At 40.8% G+C, this 22,538-nt stretch overlaps 1 protein-coding gene and 1 pseudogene across 5 annotated transcripts in view; one reads left to right on the top strand and one right to left on the bottom strand.

Annotated features, from left to right (window-relative positions):
• The window catches only part of ENOX1 (ecto-NOX disulfide-thiol exchanger 1), a 552,986-nt gene that overhangs the window by 292,707 nt on the left and 237,741 nt on the right, over positions 1-22,538 (bottom strand). The window lies entirely within an intron of this gene.
• On the top strand, positions 12,808-13,211 carry LOC125175980 (prefoldin subunit 4-like; annotated as a pseudogene).

Genomic DNA, 22,538 nt, shown 5'->3' with positions numbered 1-22,538 from the left:
ACACGACAGGTTAAGCACTGGAGCTGCATCTCCGCCTGTGTTACATTTCCTTTTTGAAACTTACTTAATGAGGAAAAATAATGCAAAACTAAAGAATACCTTGAATGTCAAAAAATAAAAAAGGAGGAGCATCACCGGTACTCCTTTACCTTCAAGTAAAAGTTCTCCCGCAGCTGTTGATCACAGTTTGAGAGACAAGAGGTTTCAAAGAGAAATAAAGATTTCAACACCATAACTTTCCATTAGTTGATTACATAAACAATGAAATGCTTTCATAGAAAACATCAAAATCCTTAACTATGAAATTCATATATTGATGCAATGCTTGTTTATTTTTAAAAGTTTTTTTTTTTAATGTTTTAATTTATCTTTGAGACAGAGAGAGACAGAGCATGAGCAGGGGAGGGGCAGAGAGAGGGGGAGACACAGAATCTGAAGCGGGCTCCAGGCTCTGAGCTGTCAGCACAGACAGGCTCTGTGCTGAGTTCGAGCGGGGCTCCAACTCACGGAGTGTGAGATCATGACCTGAGCTGAAGTCGGATGCTTAACCGACTGAGCCACCCAGGCCCCCTTGCAATGCTTGTTTATATTCACACACACTTATACGCACATCTGTGTGTGTATCTATATCTCACCAGACAGTGAGGGGAGTAGTCATACTTAGCTTTGATCCTTGTGGGTTAAGACAGGGCCACAACATCCACTTCATGTTCACCTCTGAAGACAAAGAGGCAATTTTGGATTTCAGCTCTTTTTCATACTGGATTCTTTTAAAATTGAAGTAGAATGAACTGTGATTCAAACCAGTGTTACATATCCTAATTTCCAATTGAGGGTTTGTTTGTTTTTAGTCTTAAATACTTTGTTTCACGATGGTGAGTCCCAGTAGGTACCTGCTAAATTCCCAAACGAGAAGCAACTATATTTCACGAAAATGTTCATATCTAGTACCAAACACATCTTTATCTTAATAAATTAGGAAATGTCTCTCCTATCCTTTTGTTTTTTAAATCCTCTTTTATTTTCATTTTGGCACATGAACTTGTAGCCATGGCCAAACGCCATCGGTTCAGAGTATTAACTTAAACAGCTGGGAGGGATCAATAGCTGACGTGGCACCAGCCCCCTCCGCCAGCCAACCCTCCTTGAGCTCTCCCCACCCGAGTTCTGGGTTCTGGCCCCACTGGCCTTTTCTAATTAACCCCTCCACTCCCGGTTGTCTACAATGATATAGCAAAATCTACCAGCGGGCTCCTTTGGGCTTAATCTGTAGAACTTTCTTACAACCACAGCCGTCTAGTAACTGGGACTGTTTACTTCATGAAGTAGTAAACTCTCCTTACCTATGTCTGAGCACCAGACTATTAGCTGGATAATCAATCAAGACACCAGAGAAGAAACAGGTGGTTTCCACGGAGGAAAGTGGCCAGAGGTCCAGGTTTGGCCACATCCCTCCCTAATCGTTAAAATAACCTGGAGAGCAGACTTCCCATCTGCCCTGATGTGAGCTGAGGCACCCTCAGTGCCAGTAATAAGATGACTTAACAAGTGGTGTAGATACGCGTCTTATGTCATCGTCACAGCAGTGCAATGATATTATTCTCAAAGAAACAGAGGCTCAGAGCATTCGTTGACTTGTCCAAGGCCATACAACCAGGAGTGGAATAGCGGAACCCAGGGTCTTCTTAGTCCCAGTGAATCACATGCCCTAAAAGGGTCACGGCTCAGGAGATGCCTCGAAAACATTCTGGGACCGGCTGCATGAAAATCGCTATGGGTAATTTTAAAAATGCGTATTCCTGAATCTCAGCCAAGAGCCATGAATTAGACTCTTGGAAGGTGGGTCCAAGAATCCGCATTTCAATAAGCTCCCTAGGTGTTTCCTATTCACAGGAGACTCAGAAAACTGCTAATCTAAGTCTTTTCTTCTATCTCTAAACTTTGGAGGCTTAGTTTTTCATTAGGAACACTCCTGGGTTTTTTTTTCTTATCCATCACTTGATTATCTTTTATGAACAAGTCGCAGCTCTGGCCCTCCTGGTTTCACAGTTTTTTTTTTTTTTTTTAAGTTTATTTATTTATTTTGAGAGGGCGGGGAGAGAGAGAGAATCCCAAGCAGGTTCTGTGCTATCAGTGTGGAGCCCAGCGTCGGGGCTCGATCCCACGAACCATGAGATCATGACCCGAGCCAAAATCAAGAGTGGGATACTTAACTGACTGAGCCACCCAGGCGCCCCCCTCACATTTTTCACTTAACAAATACTTATGTAGCATTTGCTACCTGTAAGGCCCTATTGGTTGATGATTAAATTCTCACCACAACCTTACGTGCTAGAGAATATTATGATACTTATGTTATAAATGAAGAAACTTAGGCACAGAGACGCTAGAGGTTCTTGCCTCTAGGGTCCCAAGATGGCACCTTAGGCTGTCTGGCTTGAGCCCATGTGTCAACTACCACACTGTGCTTCCAACACAGACCTGCAGCTTCCAACAAAGGTTTGGGATTGTCGTGAGAAGCCCTGGGAGAACACCTGCAGGCCCCTTAGATCTGAGCTTTATGCACCAGCTTACAGTTCCTTGAAGACGCCCTCCTGCTCCGTATCCCTGTGTCTTCACGTGCTCTGCTCTCTCTGCTAACATGCCCACCACCCCTCCTGCACGTGGCTACTCCCGCCTCATCTGGCAAACCTAGAGGCCATTTCTGGGTGTCCAGGATGAGGTAGGTTCCCCTCTTCTCCGTTCCCAGGGCCCAGAGCTCACTGGCCTCATGGCGTTAATTACACTGAGCTATGCCCACAGATCTGCTCCTACCTTCCACAGGAGACTGTAGAGCCCCTGAGGACACACACTGGGACTTATTTATCTTCTGCTCCAGGTGTCCAGTGGCGAGAAGGAGCTCTATAGATGCTTGCAGCATAAATGAAAGGTTGCATTCAAAGCAAGGAATGGTTATTTGCTTTGTAATAGAATTTACCAAAGGTTTCCAAACCCCTGTGTTCATTTACATATCATTAATTTCTGGACAGAAAGTCTGGAGGGCAGAAAGTGAAAGCCTCTGCCAACTGGAGAGCCATCCAAATTTCAGATAAAATGCCTCTGAAATTATAATTTAAGTCAGTGGGAAATCTTCTATTGATCTATGAAAATGTGAATTAGACACAGGTTTTCAGGGACACTCCTGATGCATAAAGGGAGGTGCACACATTAAAGGGTGTTGGCTTTGGTGCTATACATGTGTAAGCAGATGGGGGAAGCGAAGCTTGGCTTGTGAGTTCAGTCCTTTCCTCTCCAGCTGGCAGAAGCGAGAAATTTTGAGAGCTCTGCTCTCCTGGCTACTGAAGAAGGATCAAGTTTCCCTGCTCTGCAATGACTGCCGAAGCCATCTGGAGAAAACAAAATTCTCTCACACAAGAAGAACATAAAGAACAATGGGGAAGCTGCGAGACTTTGGTTCTTCAGCTCCTGCAATCGAGAAAAGTCTAGCTGGTGTTTTTATCTAACTTGTCTCTAAGTGGCCTAGGAAATCAAACAGGAGAGTTGCAAAATGTTCTATAGTCTTAGGGTAAGAATTTCTTACATGCCCAGAAAGCCACTGGAGTTATAATGAAATTCCTCAAATAAGCAAAGCAGCCCCAAACATGGAATATTAACCTCCTCATCTTGTGTAGCTTACATTCTTTAGATTGTGTACATGCTAAACAGACTCACTGACATTTTTCTGCCTTTAAAAGAGATTTCGACTTTTTCCCTCACATCAAAGAAAGTATATCAAAAAAATGCAAAACGGGATTTGTGATTAGTAGAAAAAGACCATATTAATTTTTCCTTCTAAACAATACCCTGAGAGGAAAGCAGGCTAAACCCATTATGTTAATTCAGTGATGGAGTGCTCAGGTTACGCCGCAAAAGTAAACACCGTGCTTCAGATACAGCAGACTACGGCGCACCTCACAATTATATTTCATGGTGGAAAATAGGTTTAGGAAGCTTTTGGCTTGGTGATTTAAGGAAAATGCCCTACAAGCTTCATGTGAAACATGCAGTTCTATGAAACCCATATTTTATGAAATAAGGTCCAGTCAATGTTTTGACCAAAAATTCAAGAGTGCGTGCCCCCTGCCATGGATGTAGGTTTGGGCCAATTATCTCTGCTGTGCCCGCTGGTCAATGAATGCAGTATTATTTCCCTTCAAACTGGATCCTATGGGACAAGCCAGGAAGCCTTATGCGTGATTGGAGAGAGCATCTCCAAATAAAACCCACGGAGAGAACGCATTCCTCACCAAGGAGAACTCATCAATCATATGAATAAGTTTTCCTCTTCTTTAAATGCCCATCCCTTCCTTTCATTCAGTTCATTCTCAGGAAATGCATTGTGAGAACTGATCTAAGCTAATCTGATCATTCACTGATATTAGGTTCCTTCTAGTAGGTGAGACCTGGAGGTCTCCTCTCCCATGACCTTGGTACCCAATTCTCCCACACACACCAACACACATTCTGCACATACTAGTGAGCAAGCACAAAAAACAGTTAGGCAACCAGCTCCCTGAGAAGTTCTTCTCCGTTATCTCAGTTTTTGTTATCTTCAAAAGTGTTCCCAATACTTGGCTACCTAGATTTTTAACATCTTGCTCACACAATGGTATAGAATCCACAAATCCTGAACGCCATTCATTTCCACCATTGTGGGAAATAACAATTCTGAATACCCCTTGCTGATCCGAAACAAAGATCACTGAAGCATTTATCGTAATCATCTCATTAATCTTTCAAATACTAAACACCCTGTACTGAATATTCTCAATTAGGTGCTGCAGATATTAGCTTGCTATCTCTGAGATACAGATTAATTCACATGTGATACACACACCCTACAGTTTCCACACTCAAGAACTTAAAAGTAAATTACAGAAAACATGATCAAATGAAATATTCATTTTAACATCTTTTTTATTAAATTTAAGATTCAGATTACTTATTCTAGGTAGTACATGGAAAAACTCCCCCTTACTGAAGTCAAGAATCTGTGCCAAATCAGGGGCGCCTGGGTGGCTCAGTCAGTTAAGCGTCTGATTTTGGCTCAGGTCATGATCTTACAGTTCGTGGGTTTGAGCCCCATGTCAGGCTCTGTGTGGACAGCTCAGAGCCTGGAACCTTCTTCAGATTCTGTGTGTCTCCCTCTCTCTCTCTCCTCCCTCGCTCATACTGTCTCTCTCTCAAAAATAAAACATTAAAAAAAAGAAAAAGAATCTGTACCAAATCTTATTTCCTTTCCACTGAATATGAATGACTGGGGGTCTGAAAAGAACATGGGTGGAGAACACAAAAATCTGGGTCCCAGTTCCATATATGCAAATAACCATGTGATTCCTATAAGTTAGGAAACTTTGTGTTAAGGTTTCCCTGAAAGGTATTGTCTGGACAACTGAGATGCATTTTTTTTAAGTTTACTTATTTATTTCGAGAGGGGTGCGGAGGAGCAAAGAGAGAGAAAGAGAGAGAGAGAGAGAGAGAGAGAGAGAGAGAGAGAGAATCCCAAGCAGGCTTCATACTGTTTCAGCAGAGCCCAACATGGGGTCTTGATCTCACAAACCATGAGATAATTACCTGAACCAAAATCGAGTGGGACGCTCAACCTACTGAGCCACCCAGGCACCCCATGATGCCTATTAATGCATACGAAGATAAGTGACAGAGTAAAATAAATTAGGTAACACTACTTAACACATGTGTGTGCTTCTCCCAATCTAACCACCTATCCTATATATCACCTCTAACCCATTAGCCTACAGCACTTCATTAATCATATGCCAGTTAAAAAAAAAAAAAAAACTTACCTGCCTACTAATAAGGAACAGATTCTCTGGCCTAAGAACAAAACTTCAACCTATCTGTATAGCCTGATTGGCCACCACTTTGGCCATTTCTTCCCATTTCCTGTCTCTGTACTTGCCTCAGCTCCAGCTGCTCCCAATACCTGTTTGCACACACTCTCCAGGATCTACCACCATTGAGCTCTGAGACCATCATAAATTCATCTCCATTTTCCCACTGCACCTGGCAGAAAGCCTCTACTGGGCACTTGGCTGGCAGCCAGACAAACTGGGCCTAGGAAAACAAGGACCAGGAGACCCCAGACCACAAAGCAGATCCTTGGAGCAGGCCTTAGGGAAAGGAGGTGGGTAGTCAGCAAAAGGAAACAGAACCAAGCACAGGAAGTCCAAGGAATCCTTCACCTCATATGATCTGACTTGTGCCATAACCCATCCACTTGGCAGTCCCACACGCATACTCAATGCCCTTGTCTTCTGTACAAGCCACCTTTTCTCTCCATGCCCTTGACTTAGACTAGAGGAATGGATCCAGTATTCCTCCTAGGTCCCCAATCATATGCACAATATCACCATCCCTGAACGTTTACACTGCCTTTTTGAGAGCCTACTAATGTGTCTGCCTCCCCACTGGGCTATGAGCTTCCTGAATGAACAGGGACCTAATTCATCTTTGTGTTCTTAAAACCCTGCAGAGCCCTTAGCCCATGGTAAATGCTTTTTTAAAAAGTTCACTAAATAATTGAACAAATATACGAAGTCTAGTTTAGAAATGTGACAGTGCCTAATTACTGATTGCTCCCTTAGTTTAGTGATCTGATTTCATCACAATGACCCTGGACAATACCCACCTTTTACTAATTCTGCTGTAGTAGGTCAGAAGCAACTTCTAGAGCCACTCCCCAGCAACCTTCGCTGGAAGGTTCTTCACTGGTATTGTCTCTGGTTATTTTTTATATTCCTTTAAATACAATGGTCACCCTGCACATACACGGTATCTTGATGTTCCAATTATCTTACTAGCAAGTTACCTAAAGTAAAAGGCAGTTGTTTTTTTGTTTTGTTTTGTTTTGTTTACAGAATTTCACAATTACAGTTTATTTAAGTTCTTAAAAGTTCTATGATACCATTGCTATGGTCTGAATGTTTGTGCCTCTCCAAAATTTGTTAAGTTGAAACCTGATGCTCAATGTGATGGTATTAAGAGGTGGGGCCTCTGCGAGGTGACTGGGTCACGAAAGGCAAGGCTCTCATGAGTGAGATTAGTGCCCTCATGAAAGGAAGATCCATTGCTCCTCTGCCATGTGAGGTTACAGTGAAAAGACAATAGAGAATGGGCCCTCACTACACACAGAATCTGCCAGTGCCTTGATCTTGGGCTGTCCAGCCTCCAGAACTGTGAGGTTGTTCATAAGCCAGCCAATGTTATGGTATTTGTGCTACAGCAGCTTACGCAGACTAAAATAATTTCTAACAAATACTGACTTATCTCCTATGTGTAAGAAACTAGCTGGGTGGGGCCTAAAATTGTAAGACATCATCTTGGCTTTAATGGGGCTTTTTAGGTCAAAGAAATGACAGCAAGCAGGATGCTCTGTGGGCAGGAAGAGGCCAGGGTCAGGTTCAAAGGAAAGGCAGGGACGAAGCAGGCTCTGTGTCAGGAACCAAGTAATCAAAACAGCAGGTTTACCCAGGGCACCAACTGTCACTCTTTAAAGGCAATCCTTTCAGGAACTCTCTTCCTCTTCAGACATCAGGATCAAAACAAAACAAACAAACAAACAAACAAACATCCAACAATTTATTAAGCTAAGACAGCTAATAAATATTTTAAGCTGTGAAAACTCTTCAGTGTGGCATTTTTGTATTGGATAATAAAGGAAAAATCTGACCTGGCGAAAGCAGAGTTGTGAGAATCACCCCAGAGGAGCCCCAAATGGCCAACTGCTTTAGCAAACACCTTAGAAGATGAACAATGACAATGGACCACACATAAAGGTGAAGGGCACAGCTATAACATATATATAACATATAACACATATAACATGGCAGAGTTTCATCCTTTCCCAAAGATCATCTCCAACTGTGTGTAACTGCATATACCCATTCTTTAGAGATTTAGGGTTTTTTTTGGTTTTTTTTGTTTTTTTTTTAATTCTTTTCTTAACATTTTATTTATTTTTGAGAGACAGAGTGAGACAGAGCACAAGTTGGGGAGGGGCAGAGAGGGAGACACAGAATCGAAAGCAGGCTCTGAGCTGTCAGCACAGAGCCTAACGTGGGGCTCAAACCCACAAACCGCGAGATCACGACCTGAGCTGAAGTCGGATGCTCAACTGACTGAGCCACCCAGGTGCCCCTAGAGATTTAGTTTTAAAGATCTAGCATAAGAATTCTAAACTAGCATATTTCTTTTCATAGACACGTTATAAGATACCATCACAATATCTGAACTTGAGTCAAAATTAAACGACTTTCTCCAATTCGGAAACCTACATTTTCTCCCCTTTATTATCTATCTGCAGGGGTTTTTTGCATCATTTCTAAATTCACCAGATCTTCCCTACTTAAAAAAAAAAAACAAAAAAATAACATGTGATATAAATTCAGAGAGTTAAAATATAAAGGCTGAACCTATTAGTCACACCTTAGAAAGAATGCAGTCACTCCCTTTCTCTCACTTATAATCCTACCAGGGAAGGGAAAGGGAGGGAAAACCAGCTTACTGGTTACCTTATTTATTTTCTACAACCCTGTGATAGGTTTGACTACCTTCCTTTTAACAGATGAAGGAAGTGAGGCTAGATTGCCCAAGGACACAGAGCTAGTATGTGCTGGAATTAGGACTCACACCCCACTGTGAGTCCAAAAACTCTCATGTCCTTGTTCACGAGAACGGAAGCCAATGCTTGGTGGATGGTGTTAGAGAGGAAGCAAAAGAGGGATGTAGAGATTCGCCATAAGTCTTTAAATTATACCTATCCGATGCTGCTTCTAAAAACAGAATTTGATGTCAAGTGTCTCACTGTAGAAAAACATAACTACTCAGATGATTTGGCTGTCTGGAATTACCCAGGCTGGCAGACGCAGAGAGAAGGTGGGTCTCCTTCAGAAGAACCCACTCCGTCACTCTGTCGCCCCTCATTGATATCCAGCTATAGAAACAATAGCTCGCTGAATGGGAAGGAGGGAAGGAAGGAGAGAGAGAGGAGGATAGGAGGGAAGGAAACTCTTGTGTATAAACTTCTAGGAATTTGGCCATGCATATACACTTTGCCAGAGACATTTTTCCTTAGCAAAGGGAAACATGAGAACATGTCACTATTTTCTAAACGAACCCCAGAATAGCATGCTCTGGTCCACTCTTTTCTTTGGAGCTGACTTTTGTCTCGACCTTTTGCAGGAAGCACACTGACTAGTACAGGTACACTGTCTGGAAACAGGCTTTTTTTGTCTAAGAGAACAACGAAATTCCATGTTTTATAGGTACATTCTGAAAGACACAAGCTGATAAACTCTAATGTTTTACCGACATGAGCAATTGAAAAATGAGACATTTGCCATCGATTTTAGAACAACGTGATATCCACCCTTAGGAGGCATATTTGCCTCCTAACCCGATGAGATGAGGCACAGTGTGGAGGACTGTACCAGCTTTGTAGAGAAGCAGTCCGATCGTCCAGAGACTGCCGCCAGAGGCTCATCTCAGTTTGCTTAACAACTGACCTGGGGCCAGTGCTCCAAATCCCACTTGGGGGGTGGGGGCGACTGTGCCCAACTTCTCTTCCCCAGGACATCTGCGATTCTCCTCACCCCCACGAGGGAGGCTGGAAAGTTTCTCTTAGCCCTATACAGCTTGAACACAAATTAAATTCTTTGGTGCCGGAGGAGGGCTTTGTTCCTGAGCCCTAGAAGGCACTCTCATGCCCCGGCCCCCTAAAAAGGAAGGACAAATGAACAGGGAAGCCCTAAGCAGACTCTGCAGGTTACCAAGGGGGGGGCTAAGTACACCTGTGACCTGTAGGTCCGGCCCGCACCAGAAGGTACTTTGCCCTAAAAAGCCATTGTTTGGAGCAAACGTGAACAGGAGTTTGAGTATAAAGGCTGAAAACATACACTTTCCACTACCGCATTTATACTGCATTGTAAGGGTTCCTTTGTAAGCCTAACTCCTCTACTAGGCTAGGAGCTCCCTGAGTCTGGGACTGTGTCCTCAAGGCCTTAGCCACTGTTGGGCTGACAGTGAAAGTCACACCATGCTTGTTGAATATGAGAAAAAAATAAATGCTACAAACGCAAAGAGGGCTGCCCCCAAATGATAACGTAAGTTTGAAAGCTGATGTGGCACTGAAGTATTTACGAGAGAGAGCACAGAGACTGACTGTATGGAATCATCAGCGGCATCAAATCCTAAGTATCTGACGATCTGGAGAGCAGAGTATTTGAGCACAACCGTGGATGTCAAGATGGGTCTAGAGATTGCTGCTCATTGACATATACCTCTCAGTGTGACGTATGAGGGAAAACTATTTAGAAATAGGGAAATTGAAAAAAAAATGAGCCTTGCACTAACTAGATTCAGATAATTCAGTATTTTCACCACTAAACCGCAGAGATCTAGATTACTAGGGAATAGCAATTGTTTCGAATGAAATCTCACTCTGGGTGAGCTAGTTAGTGTTAGCGTAATGAGTTTTTTGTGTACTAGGCTTAATAAAAAAAAAAAGCGTATTAGTCGCTTCACACAAATATGGTAGAGTTGATGAATTACTCGTAAGGAAGGCAAATAACCCCTAGTCCTTTTTCGTAATTCTCTTATTTCAAAATACAGAAGTTTACCCTTAAGCACGTAGAATCTTTGATGACGATATAGGCCCAGATAAATGAAGTGATCTGCTCAAGTCACATGGCTAATTAATGATGAAGTGTAAGATTAGAATGTAGGTCTTGCAACCCCGTATCTGCTATACTTTCCACCACATTAGTGGTTTTCAATTCACGTCCTGCAGATCCTGCCGGCGCCCTGGACAGGGCATGGGGGCTTGAAGGGCACTGTTCCACTGTTGGTCTCATGCTTTCTGTTCAGGTAGGCACACTGGACTTTAGCGCATAGGTATCCAGATTTATGGATTTCATGCCAGTAAAAAAAACCCCAAAAAACTATATACAATTACCATCATGTCAAAAGAGAAGGGATATTTTATGTACACATTGAAAAAATTTTTAAGAAGAGATATTTTAATGCAAAAGACTTTTGGAAGGACAGAATCTCAAAATAAATGGAGATTCTTTTTTTTAATGTCTATTATTTATTTTTGAGAGAGAGAGAGGGACAGAGTACAAGCGGGGGAGGGGCAAGGAGAGAAGGAGACACAGAATCCAAGGCAGGTTCCAGGTCCCGAGTCGTCAGCACAGAGCCCAACACAGGGCTCGAACCCAGGAACTGTGAGATCATGATCTGACCTGAAGTCGGATGCTTAACTGACTGAGCCACCCAGGCATCCCAAATGGAGATTCTTGATAAAGCACAACACTACCCCACATCGTCCTCATTTCTTAAGGATCACAGAGAAAAGCCGGTACGGAAAGTCACTGTTCTGTGGACCTGAATTTGGGAAGCAATTGTTTTATGGAAAGAACATAGAATTTGGGTCTTAAACACATCATAGTTATGGGGCATCCTCAGGTGAGTCCTCTTGATCTCTGTCTTCTATCCGCAAAGTTCAGTAACTCCTCACCCACCCACTGCTAGGTTTATTCCTCCACCAAAGAATTGAGTTTGGTTATTCTCACAATGTGGCCTCAGGACTCCCTGCGGTACAGGACTCATCTGAGGTACATATTACAAGCCCACGTTCCTTGGCCCCACCCTGGGTGCAGTTCTCGGGAATGGGGTCTAATTCTAAGGAAACCCAGGTTCTTATTTTTCAAATGATGGTTGATAATACCTGCCCGAATCACTGCAGAGTCTGGTGGTAATATTACAAGGATAGAATTCCTTTGAGAATCTGCAGCAGCTGTAAAAGTGGAAATGAGAACAGGAAAAAAACAAGAGCAAGAACGACAAGAATGAAGAGAGTATCTGAAGAAGCCAAATCACTCATTTTTTCACAGTCTGTATTCTCATCCTATGAACAGGGGTTGTGAACAAGACTGGTGACTTTTTAACCCCCTTTTAGAAGCTAAACTATTTTCAAGCAATATCTTTTAAAAAACAATTTAATGTTTATATATTTCTGAGACAGAGACAGAGCATGAGTAGGGAAGGGGCAGAGAGAGAGGGAGACACAGAATCCAAAGCAGGCTCCAGGCCCTAAGCTGTCAGCACAGAGCCTGACGCGGGGCTCGAACTCACAAACCGCGAGATCGTGACCTGAGCCGAAGTCAGTTGCTCAACCGACTGAGCCACCCAGGCGCTCCTCAAGCAGTATCTTTCAATGAAGCATCATCTTTAGATAAATGCAGAGTTGCCCTGATAGACGTGACCAGGCACCCTGTCCCTTCAGCATCCCCTCTCAGATACCAGTAGCCTCTGAGGTCCCCCACAGTAGATGATAACAGAATGATTTGATCTTTGAGGCATCATTCTGGCTCCAGAGAAGGTAAATCTAACCATCAAGCACCAGTCATCAACCAATGCCCCTGGTGTGACTGTCATCAGCATAATCAGAAGATACTACCCTTAACTTAAAAAAAAAAAAATCCATTACTGTTCTTAAGGCAGAGGTTCTAACCAAGTAAACCATCTCCTTTCTTTCTTCATAGGACCTATGGAATCTGTCTCTTACTTTCCATCCTCCATGGCCATAGCCACAGTATAAATCTCTAGAAAGTATCTGAGACACTCAGATAGTTTTGTAAACTTCCTGGTGTTTTCTTTCTTCATGTATAAATGTGTATGTTATGTCTCAATTTTTGTGCTTTAAGTAAAAATGACATTTTCAGACAAAAACAAAAACAAAAAGCCAAGATGGCGGCCACCACGAAGAAGACGGCTGCAGAAGTTGTCAATGTTACTTTTGAAGATCAACAAAAGATAGACAAATTGGCACGGAATACAAGTAGAATCACAGAGCTGAAAGAGGAAATAGAAGTAAAAAAGAAACAACTCCAAAACTTAGGAGATGCTTGTAAGGACATCATGCTTGCGGATGATGATTGCTTAATGATACCCTATCAAATTGGGATGTTTTCATTAGCCATTCTCAAGAAGAAACACAGGAAATGTTAGAAGAAGCAAAGAAAAATTTGCAAGAAGAAATTGATCCCCTAGAAGCCAGAGTGGAATCAATTCAGGGGGCGTTAGCAGATTTGAAAGTTCAGTTATACACAAAATTCGGGAGCAACATCAACCTCGAAGCTGATGACAGTTAAACATTTTATAATACTTTTTTAAAATGTGTTTGATAAACTTGAATATCGTTTAAAATGACAATTTCCCTTCTTCAAATGACATAGAAAGCAAAACTTTCTTTTTTTTAATTTTTCATTTATTGAATGGAAACTTGCCTATTTTCACCTGTCTTGCTTATTTATTTTATGTTTTTAACAGAAGAGAGTATTCATCTATGTATTTTGCATAACTATTCTATCAAGTGTAGGGGCTTTATGTCATGTTATTAAAATTGGTTAAGCAACAACAAAAAAAGGCTGTCCCGACCTTCAGACCCCTTTAGTTAACTGCAAGCCTTCTTTCTAACTCCTTGTCTTGTCACAAATCCAACTGTGATCAGGTTTCTGTTCCTATCCCTACAGTCCTCACAGGGATACTTCAAACTCATCACCTGCCAAACTGCTCACATTCTCTGGCTGCTTTCATTGACGAGCACATTTGTCTAGGGCTCTTGCTGAACAATCAGGCTCCAACCTCTTGTTCCCCACCCTTGACATGTATTTCACTCAGTGCCCCCATCTTGATGGACAGAAGATTCCACCGTTCACCTAGGTGTTGAGGTCAAATCTTTGGATTCGTTCCTGACACATTTGCTCTCCTCACATCCTATTCAGCCTGAGTCCTGTCACAGCCAGGAAAGAATGGCCACTTTTCTTCCCCCGTGCTCGGCTCACTCCGCTCCAGCTTCCTGGATTGCTTGCTGTTCAGGCACATCAAGCACGTTCCAGTTTGTCCATGCTGGGTCCTCTACCTGGACTACTCTCCCCCCCCCCCCCCCCCCACATATCTGCATGGATACAATCGTTCTTTCCATTCAGGTTTCTGTTTGAATGTCATCTCTTCATAGAGGTCTTACCTAACCACCCTATTTAAAACAGTCCTTCCAGGGGCGCCTGGGTGGTTCAGTAGGTTGAGCGTCCAACTTCAGCTTAGGTCATGCATGATCTCATGGTTTGTGAGCTCGAGCCCCGCATCGGCCTTGCTGCTGTCAGCATAGATCCCACTTCCGATCCTCTGTCCCCCTCTCTGCCCCTACCCTACTTGTGTGTGCATGCGTGCTCAGCTCTCTCTCTCTCAAACATAAATAAAACATTTTTAAAAATTTTAAAAATGGTGCCTCCGTTGCTCTATCTTTACCCTGATTTATTTTTTTTTCATAATATTACCACCTGAAATTCAATTATATACACTTTCGTTGATATGTTTACTATCTGGTTCTGTTCTCCTGAGATATTCAGCCACACGAGTTCTGAAATGTTAACTGTGTTTTTAACCCAGTATCCCCAGTGTTAAGAATAATACAGACTCTTAGAAGGCGTCTGATCAATACTAGGAAGGAAAGAAAGGGAAAAATTTGATTTTGTTCTTTTTTTTTTAAATTTTTTTTTCAATGTTTATTTATTTTGGGGATAGAGAGAGACAGAGCATGAACGGGGAAGGGGCAGAGAGAGAGGGAGACACAGAATCGGAAACAGGCTCCAGGCTCTGAGCCATCAGCCCAGAGCCCGACACGGGGCTCGAACTCACGGACCGCGAGATCGTGACCTGGCTGAAGTCAGACGCTTAACCGACTGCGCCACCCAGGCGCCCCTGATTTTGTTCTTAAAGCCCTCATTTCATCAACTACCCTTTCACACTTAATGTCAACGTACATTGACATATTTAAAAAATTTAATTGCGGTAAAATACACATGAAATTTACTGTCTTAACCATTTTCGAGTGTATAGTTCAGGGGCATTCACATTGTTGTACAACCATCACCATCCTCTATCTCCAAAACTCTTCTCATTTTGCAAAACTAAAACTTTGTACTTATTAGAGAACAACTCCCCATTTCTCCCACCTCTAGTCCCTGGAAACCACTATTGTACCTTCTGTTTCTGTGAAGTTGACTATCTAGGTATCTCATACAGGTGGAATCCTACAGTATTTGTCTTCTTTGTGACTGGCTTATTTCACTTAGCATAATGTCCTCGAGGTTCATCCGCATTGTAGCATGTCGCTCGGTGTCAGAACTTCCTTCCTTTTTAAGGCTGAATGATACCGCATTTGTATGTGTATAACACGTTTTGTTTACCCATTTGCCCATCAACTGGACAACTGGGTTGCTTCTGCCTTTTGGCTATTTTGAATAATGCTGCTGTGAAAATGAGTGTACAAATATCTCTTTGAGACCCTGTTTTAAATTCTTTTGGACACATACCCAGAAGTAGAATTGCTGGATCATATGGTAATTCTATTTTTACTTTTTTTGAGCATCTGCCATGCTGTTTTCCATAGCAGCTGCATCATTTTGTATTCCTACCAGCAGTGAACAAGTGTTCCAATTCCTCCCCATCCTCACCAATACTTGTCATTTTCTGTTTTTTGGATAGTAGTCATCCTAAGGGGTGTGAGGATGTCATTCATTTGGTTTTGATTTGCATTTCTCTCATGAATAGTGATATTGAGCATCTTTCACATACCTGTTGGCCATTTGTATGTCTTTTCCGGAGAAAGGTCTACTCAAGTCCTTCGCCCATTTTTGAAGTTTTGGGTTGTTTGTTTCTTACTGTTGCTGTTGAGCTGTAGGAGTTCTTTGTATATTCTTGGTATTAATCCTTTATGATAGATGTATGATTTATAAATTACTTTCTCTAATTCAGGGGGTTGCTAAATACTGTATATTTTTAATTCCTTGAGTTGGTTGGTGTCCTCTTAACCTGTCCATAATTTATTTTGGAGGGTCTACTCCTAGAGAAGAGAGATGGTGCCTCAGTTTGACCCATGCAATTCTTAGCAAACAAGGCTGTCTATGTAGGCTTTCTGAGGATGGTTACAAAACGATGCAGGATACTATTTGGTATCACTTTTCGTTCAATAGTGGCCAACAAATGAAAGTACAACTGGTAATTAAAAGCACATAATGTTGCCTGATTATGAATAAAATGTCCCAGCTCACTAGAGCATAATTCCTACAGCATTAGTGGAGAATTAACTAGCTTTATTAAAGATTTGGAGGACTAGTCACTTTTTCATCATCCTTTAATTAAAACCTCTACATCTTGCACTTGAAAGCCTTTGTTTCTTACCCATTATTTTCATTCTTTATTCTGTCTTTAAAAAACGAGGATGAAAAATTTTAAAAAGCACAAAAGTTTTTAAATGAGCTTTTCATGCTCTGTAATAATAGAAAGGCATAGTTTTCTAAAATATTGAGGAAACATAAGATTTTAATGTTCTCTGAACTAGAAGGCCAAGAAAAAGAAGAAAAGCAGTGTGGTTAGCAGAACATTTTGGATTTAACGTTCTTTTATAGGCTGAAAGAAATTTATATGAATATGCAATTTCTTCCCACCTCCCTGTTTACACCAGATTAAAGATACCACGGTCCACGGGTACCAGTTCAAAGTCTTACGGCGCAAATCGTCCAGTCATAGCACAGCTTACTTTACTTCTTTGTGTGGAATAGTTATTTGCCCTTGGAAAATGGCACAGCAAGACAGCCTCCCTCAACCTTGGCTCCCCTCCCCTCCCAAAGACCCACACCTGAGTGCTACACACAGTGCTGGATGGACACATACAGACATTCAATAGAAGTTGCTGAAATTAATTAATAATTTAAATCCCATTAGCCAGGATTTGTTGGGTATTATGTGCCAGACTTCCTGCTGTGTGCTTCACAGTCATGATGTCACAATGCCAGAGGCAACTCTTGTCACTTCGTGACCATGAAACTATTTACACTCAATTCCATATTTCTCCCCATAAGCCCCCAGTTATGGACTTTTTCCCCCTCTAAAAATTCTACTGTATGCTACTTAAGGAAAGGAGAAGTTGCTTGATATTTTTTATTTTGATTTTGGGACTCCCATCTCTAAATCCTTTTATGCAAGTAGACCTTATTACATAGGTAATTTCAGCCCAGCTGAGAAGAAATCTAGGAATAACATATTTTTTGTTTCATCTTCTGTTACTGAATGTAGCCTGATGCCTTTTGCAAGAAGAAAAAAACCTGACATCACGTATGTGATAAAGAATCTGAGTGATAGAAAGCAATAAGAGAGCCAGCTAACTTTCTACACCAGGATTATTATTTGTATGATTAAAATATAAAGACACCTGAATTTACCTTTTCTGTTTATTCTATTTGAATCTCATAAAGTCTATGGCTCTGCTTTCTTCTAAATATTGTTTTCCATATTTCACACATCTAATTAGGTAAACACAATGCAAAGTGAGATGATACACTGTTTGGAAAACCATCAAATTATAGAGTTGATAGACTTCCATTATAATCCAATTTTCATTCTGTCATAATTTTCCAAAAGGGCTTCCTTTGGGGTTGAAACTTTCTAAGCTTGATTTCAGCTCAAAGCGGAGTGTTTCGATTCACCTGAATTTGGAGAAGGAAGATTCAACTCAACCTTTTCTCTGCTGATCATATGAATTTCTTTCCTAGCAAAACAGATCAGGCTTAATCTCCTTTTTTTTTTTTTTTTTTTTTTGATGTAGCCTCTGACACATTCCGGGAGCCACTCTTCTTAATTCTTGGGCACTTAACAAAATTATTCCAGTCATGCAAGTGGTACAGAAGATGATGACATAATGATGAGGTCACATGCATTGCCCCGTCTCTGTCCAGTCCTACCTCTTGCACATGTACACCCTAGTACAAGCCCATCCTATGCATAGGCCTATTGTCTTTCTATAGATAACCTAGAACTGCTGGATCAAATGGAATGTGTATTTTATTTTTTTTTATTTATTTTTTTAACATTTATTTATTTTTGAGACAGAGAGAGACAGAGCATGAATGGGGGAGGGGCAGAGAGAGAGGGAGACACAGAATCGGAAGCAGGCTCCAGGCTCTGAGCCATCAGCCCAGAGCCCGACACGGGGCTCGAACTCACGGACCGCGAGATCGTGACCTGAGCTGAAGTCGGACGCTCAACCGACTGAGCCACCCAGGCGCCCCTGGAATGTGTATTTTAAACAGTAATATATGCTGCTAAACTATCTTCCAAAAGGACTGCACTAAATTAGTATAATTTCACTTAAAGTACATACATGAGAGGATCTATTTCCCATATTCATCAACAATGACATTACCATTCTCTTGGATAAAACTTTCTTCATTGCTATTTTAATATGAAATTCCAAAATTGGTATGAGTCTGCTAACATAATTCTCTTTCTTAGGCCATTTGTTTTTTTTTTTTTCAAACAGAAATTTTTTTCCTTATCCTAGGAGTTCTGAAATTTCATCAAGATGCACCTAGCTATATGTTATTTTTCTTTCATTGTGCTAGAAGTCTGCCAAGCCATTTAATCTCAAAACACAAAGTCTATCTTCAACTTAGAGAAAATATCTTTTTTTTTTTAAGTTCATTTATTTATTTGGGGAGAGAGAGAGAGAGCATGCACACACGTGTGTGAATGGAGAGGGGAGCAGAGAGAGAGGGAGAGAGAAAAATCCCAAGCAGTTTCCGCACTATTATGCGGGGCTCGATCCCAGGAACCGTGAGATCATGAGCTGAGATGCAATCAAGAGTCAGACGCTTAACCAACTGAGCCATCCTGGTGCCCCCAACCTAACCATTAATGTGGCTGTCGCACTAAGTTGTCCAACCTGGAACACTCTGAGTTTAGATGCCAACAATGCCTCTGACTCAGGATCCCTCTGAATCAATTATTAAAGCTAGGGTGACTCTCCTGTGTGCGTGTTATGTTTTAATATTTATCTAATATTTCAAGTGGCATGTGAGCAAAGGCTACCTTGGAGCAGGCAGGAAATAACTAAACAAAGTATCCTGTGTTCACAGTATCTCAAACAATACCCATCAGCTTTCATAAATCATCTGTTTCAATGGAGGTAACAAGCTTGACATAGATATTGTTAAGAACTAAAGTACGTAATCAGAGTAGACAAGATGTCTGGGGGATTTACTCTGTGATAGACAGAAAGAGTAAAATTTCTCCAAAAGAACTGAAGCTGAACAAAGGAAAGGTGCTGCCATTCAATTATTTCTTACTTATCACTTCTGATAGGAAGCCACCTGGGAGTGACCCTGCAGAGTCTACCTGTGTTAAAGTGCCCTCGTCTAGAGCTCGTCATACAAGTGATGCTGAGAAATGAAAATTATATGGCTTGGCAAATGGTTGTAGCTGAATGCCAACCAGCAGAAATCCGTCCTGTGTAGACATAATGCAACGCCAGAATCTGAAAACCGTTATCTTTCCATATTAGCCCTGAATTGTATGTGGAATAAACCACATTGAGAATGACTGAAAGTTAAGAGTACAGTTACAGGGACGATCACATTAAACAAAACTGCCTACATTAAAGTATATTCGGCTATTTTTAAACCTTTAGGAATAAACAGAAGCTTGCTAAATGATTAAAATCAAATTAGCATAATTTAGGACCTGAAATTATTAGAGTCGTAATGTAATGACTACATTTCTTTAAACCTAGTTAATGGCAAAGCACTGTTACTTCCTGTTAGGAAGAAATGACATTAACTAATATCATCGGATACCATTGAGATTAGCCAGTTCATCTCCATAGGAGCCAAAATTTGTACCAGTAATTAGAATGCTAATATTTTATAGATAATTATGATGAAAGTTTCTTGTCCACATACAGGAGTAAGAGGGAAAGTGAATTTTCTACCACTCTGTGAAAAACGCTATTCAAAATGTAAATGCAAATAAATAAAAGCTAAGACGAACATAAAATAAAAACAAATAAGCTCTAGAGATCTGTTGTACAATATTGTGGTCGTAGTCAAAAATGCTGTATTGTGCACTTAAAAATTTGAGAGGGTAGATCTATGTTACGTGTTCTTACACCACAATGAAATGCTTTAAAAAATAGTATTATTAGAGTAATGGGACCATAGGAGGTTTGGTATTTTGCTTAAATCTTCAAAACATTTGACTTCAAGACGTTAAACACTGAAAGAATAACTTTGTTCCCTTACAAAATACTTTCTGTAGGAGATTCTATGAAATAAACAAAAAGAAGAAAATGAATTACCCATAATTCTTCTATCCTGAGATACGACCATTGTTTAACAGTTTGATATACACTTTCAGGTTTTCCTATTGACTGTATTTTTATTTAAAACATGGGACATTTCTGTCCCTTTATTACTGAACAATACACTGTGGACTTTTTTCAGCAATTAAAAATGGTCTTCCTTAACAGCAATTCTTAAAGTAGAGACTTCAGACTTTTATGTGTCCCTGAGATCCTTTCTTTGGGTCTGGGAAGTCAAATCTATTTTCATAATAATATTAAAATGTTACTTGCCTTTTTCACCATGTTGACATTTGCACTGGTGAATCAAAAGCAATGGTGGGTTGGGGCATCTGGGTGGCTCAGTTGGTTAAGCGTCCGACTTCAGCTCAGGTCATGATCTCACAGTTCTTGGGTTCGACCCCGCATTGGGCTCTGCACTGACAGTTCAGAGCCTGGAGCCTGCTTCAGATTCTGAGTCTCTCTCTCTCTCTCTCTCTCTCCTTCTCTCTCTCTCTCTGCCCCCTCCCACTCAATGCTCTCTCTCTCTCTCTCTCTCTCTCTCTCAAAAAGAAATAAACATTTAAAAAATTTTTTTAAAAAACCAATGGTGGGTAAAACTGTTGTAGCCTTAAAAAGAATCCAGGTAGGTTTTGAGTTTGGGTGCACTGCAAAGAATCAAATCCATAATTATCCAAAAAGGCTCTTAAAATACTCCTCTCTTTATAGTGACATATATATTTGTGGAGCTGGAGTCTTTTTATTCTTTAATTGAAACATATCAGAACACACTGAAGAGCAAAGCAGGTATAAGAATCCATATGTCTTCTCCTAACCCAGTCAAGTAAGATACTAAAGAGATTTGCAAAAATATAAAAGAACACTCACCTTTTTACTAATATTTTTTTAAGAAATACATTTTCCAAAAAGTGTGTTATTTATGTTAACACATAATGTATTTGTTGTTTTTAAATGGATCAGTACATAAACATTAAAAATTTCTACATAGTTTCTAACATAGTAAATACTGACAGATATAAACCACATGAATAAAAGCTTTTTGGAATCCTCACTAAGTTTTAAGAAGTCTTGAGACCAAAATGTTCGGGAAATGCTGTTTTATAGCAGGATTTTTATCAAAAGTATATTGGTCTTTTTTTTTTTTGAGTTTGTTTATTTTGAGAGAGAGTGAGAGAGAGCACAAGTGGAGTAGGGGAAGAGAGAGAGAGAGAGAGAGAGAGAGAGAGAGAGAGAGAGAGAGAGAATCCCAAGCAGGCTCTGCACTGTCAGTATGGAGCCCAACGCGGGGCTCAAACCCATGAACCGTGAGATCATGACCTGAGCTGAGATCAAGAGTCAGGTGTTTAACAGACTGAGCCACCCAGGTATCCCTCTTTTTAATGGACATGTCTTAATTTATTTAACTCCAGAATATACAATTCTTAAAAGCAAAGAAAACTGTAAATCCTAAAGGGCCTAGTAAAAGATTTGCTCCCAGTGAGTAAATAAGATTGAGCAATGCTCAATCAGGTTGAATCCCAGCCACCTTAGTTTTGTTTGGTTTGGTTGTTTTTTTTCCTCTTCATCCCTACTGCCTCTCAGATGAATCAGTGGAAATCTGCATGGCATGATCCTAAATGAATTAGAAGCATTATTTAATCAGCCTTTTTTTTTTATGAGGTTAAGAACATATTTATAATAGTAAAAACTCATGGACCAGTTTATTTCGTAAATCTGGATTTTCTTCAATCAGGATTATCTACACTAATGAATTGATTTTTAAAATTAACCTAGGATAAAACAAAAACAAAAACTAAAACTAAAACAGTCTGCCCAGTCCTAAAGCATACAAATCCATAACAGGCTATTCTCTCATGCATTAATATCACTCTTTAATGAATTAAATATAGAGAGAGTTGGCCTCATTAAACTCAACCATCTCTGGGGGGCTTACCTAAATAACCTTAAACCAGACTATACTCCTTGCAACCTTTTCTGCAGTACTTAGGAATCTTCATTGTTATCGAGGCCTTGAGCACCCATTTTAAGTAGTCTAGGGTACCAGTGCCAGAATGGTTAAGAGCACAACTAAATGACAGTCCAGTCACGTAAAGTTCCAAAAGCGTGAGCACTGGAGTTCACACTCCAGTTTTAAAAACCAGTGAGATCTGGTTTTAATGCGGCACGCATCTGGGAATTTTTATCGGTGATTTTCAAACCGCAAGAGCTGTTTTTGCTCTCCAAACGCCGACACTAGGTTTTCCTATTTTAAAACAAAACACGCCCTCCTGTCCAACATACCCTT

Source organism: Prionailurus viverrinus, chromosome A1 (genome assembly GCF_022837055.1).
Source record: "Prionailurus viverrinus isolate Anna chromosome A1, UM_Priviv_1.0, whole genome shotgun sequence".
NCBI lineage: Eukaryota > Metazoa > Chordata > Mammalia > Carnivora > Felidae > Prionailurus > Prionailurus viverrinus.
Note: the sequence above shows the minus strand (reverse complement) of the source record. Positions and strands in the feature narration are given on the sequence as shown.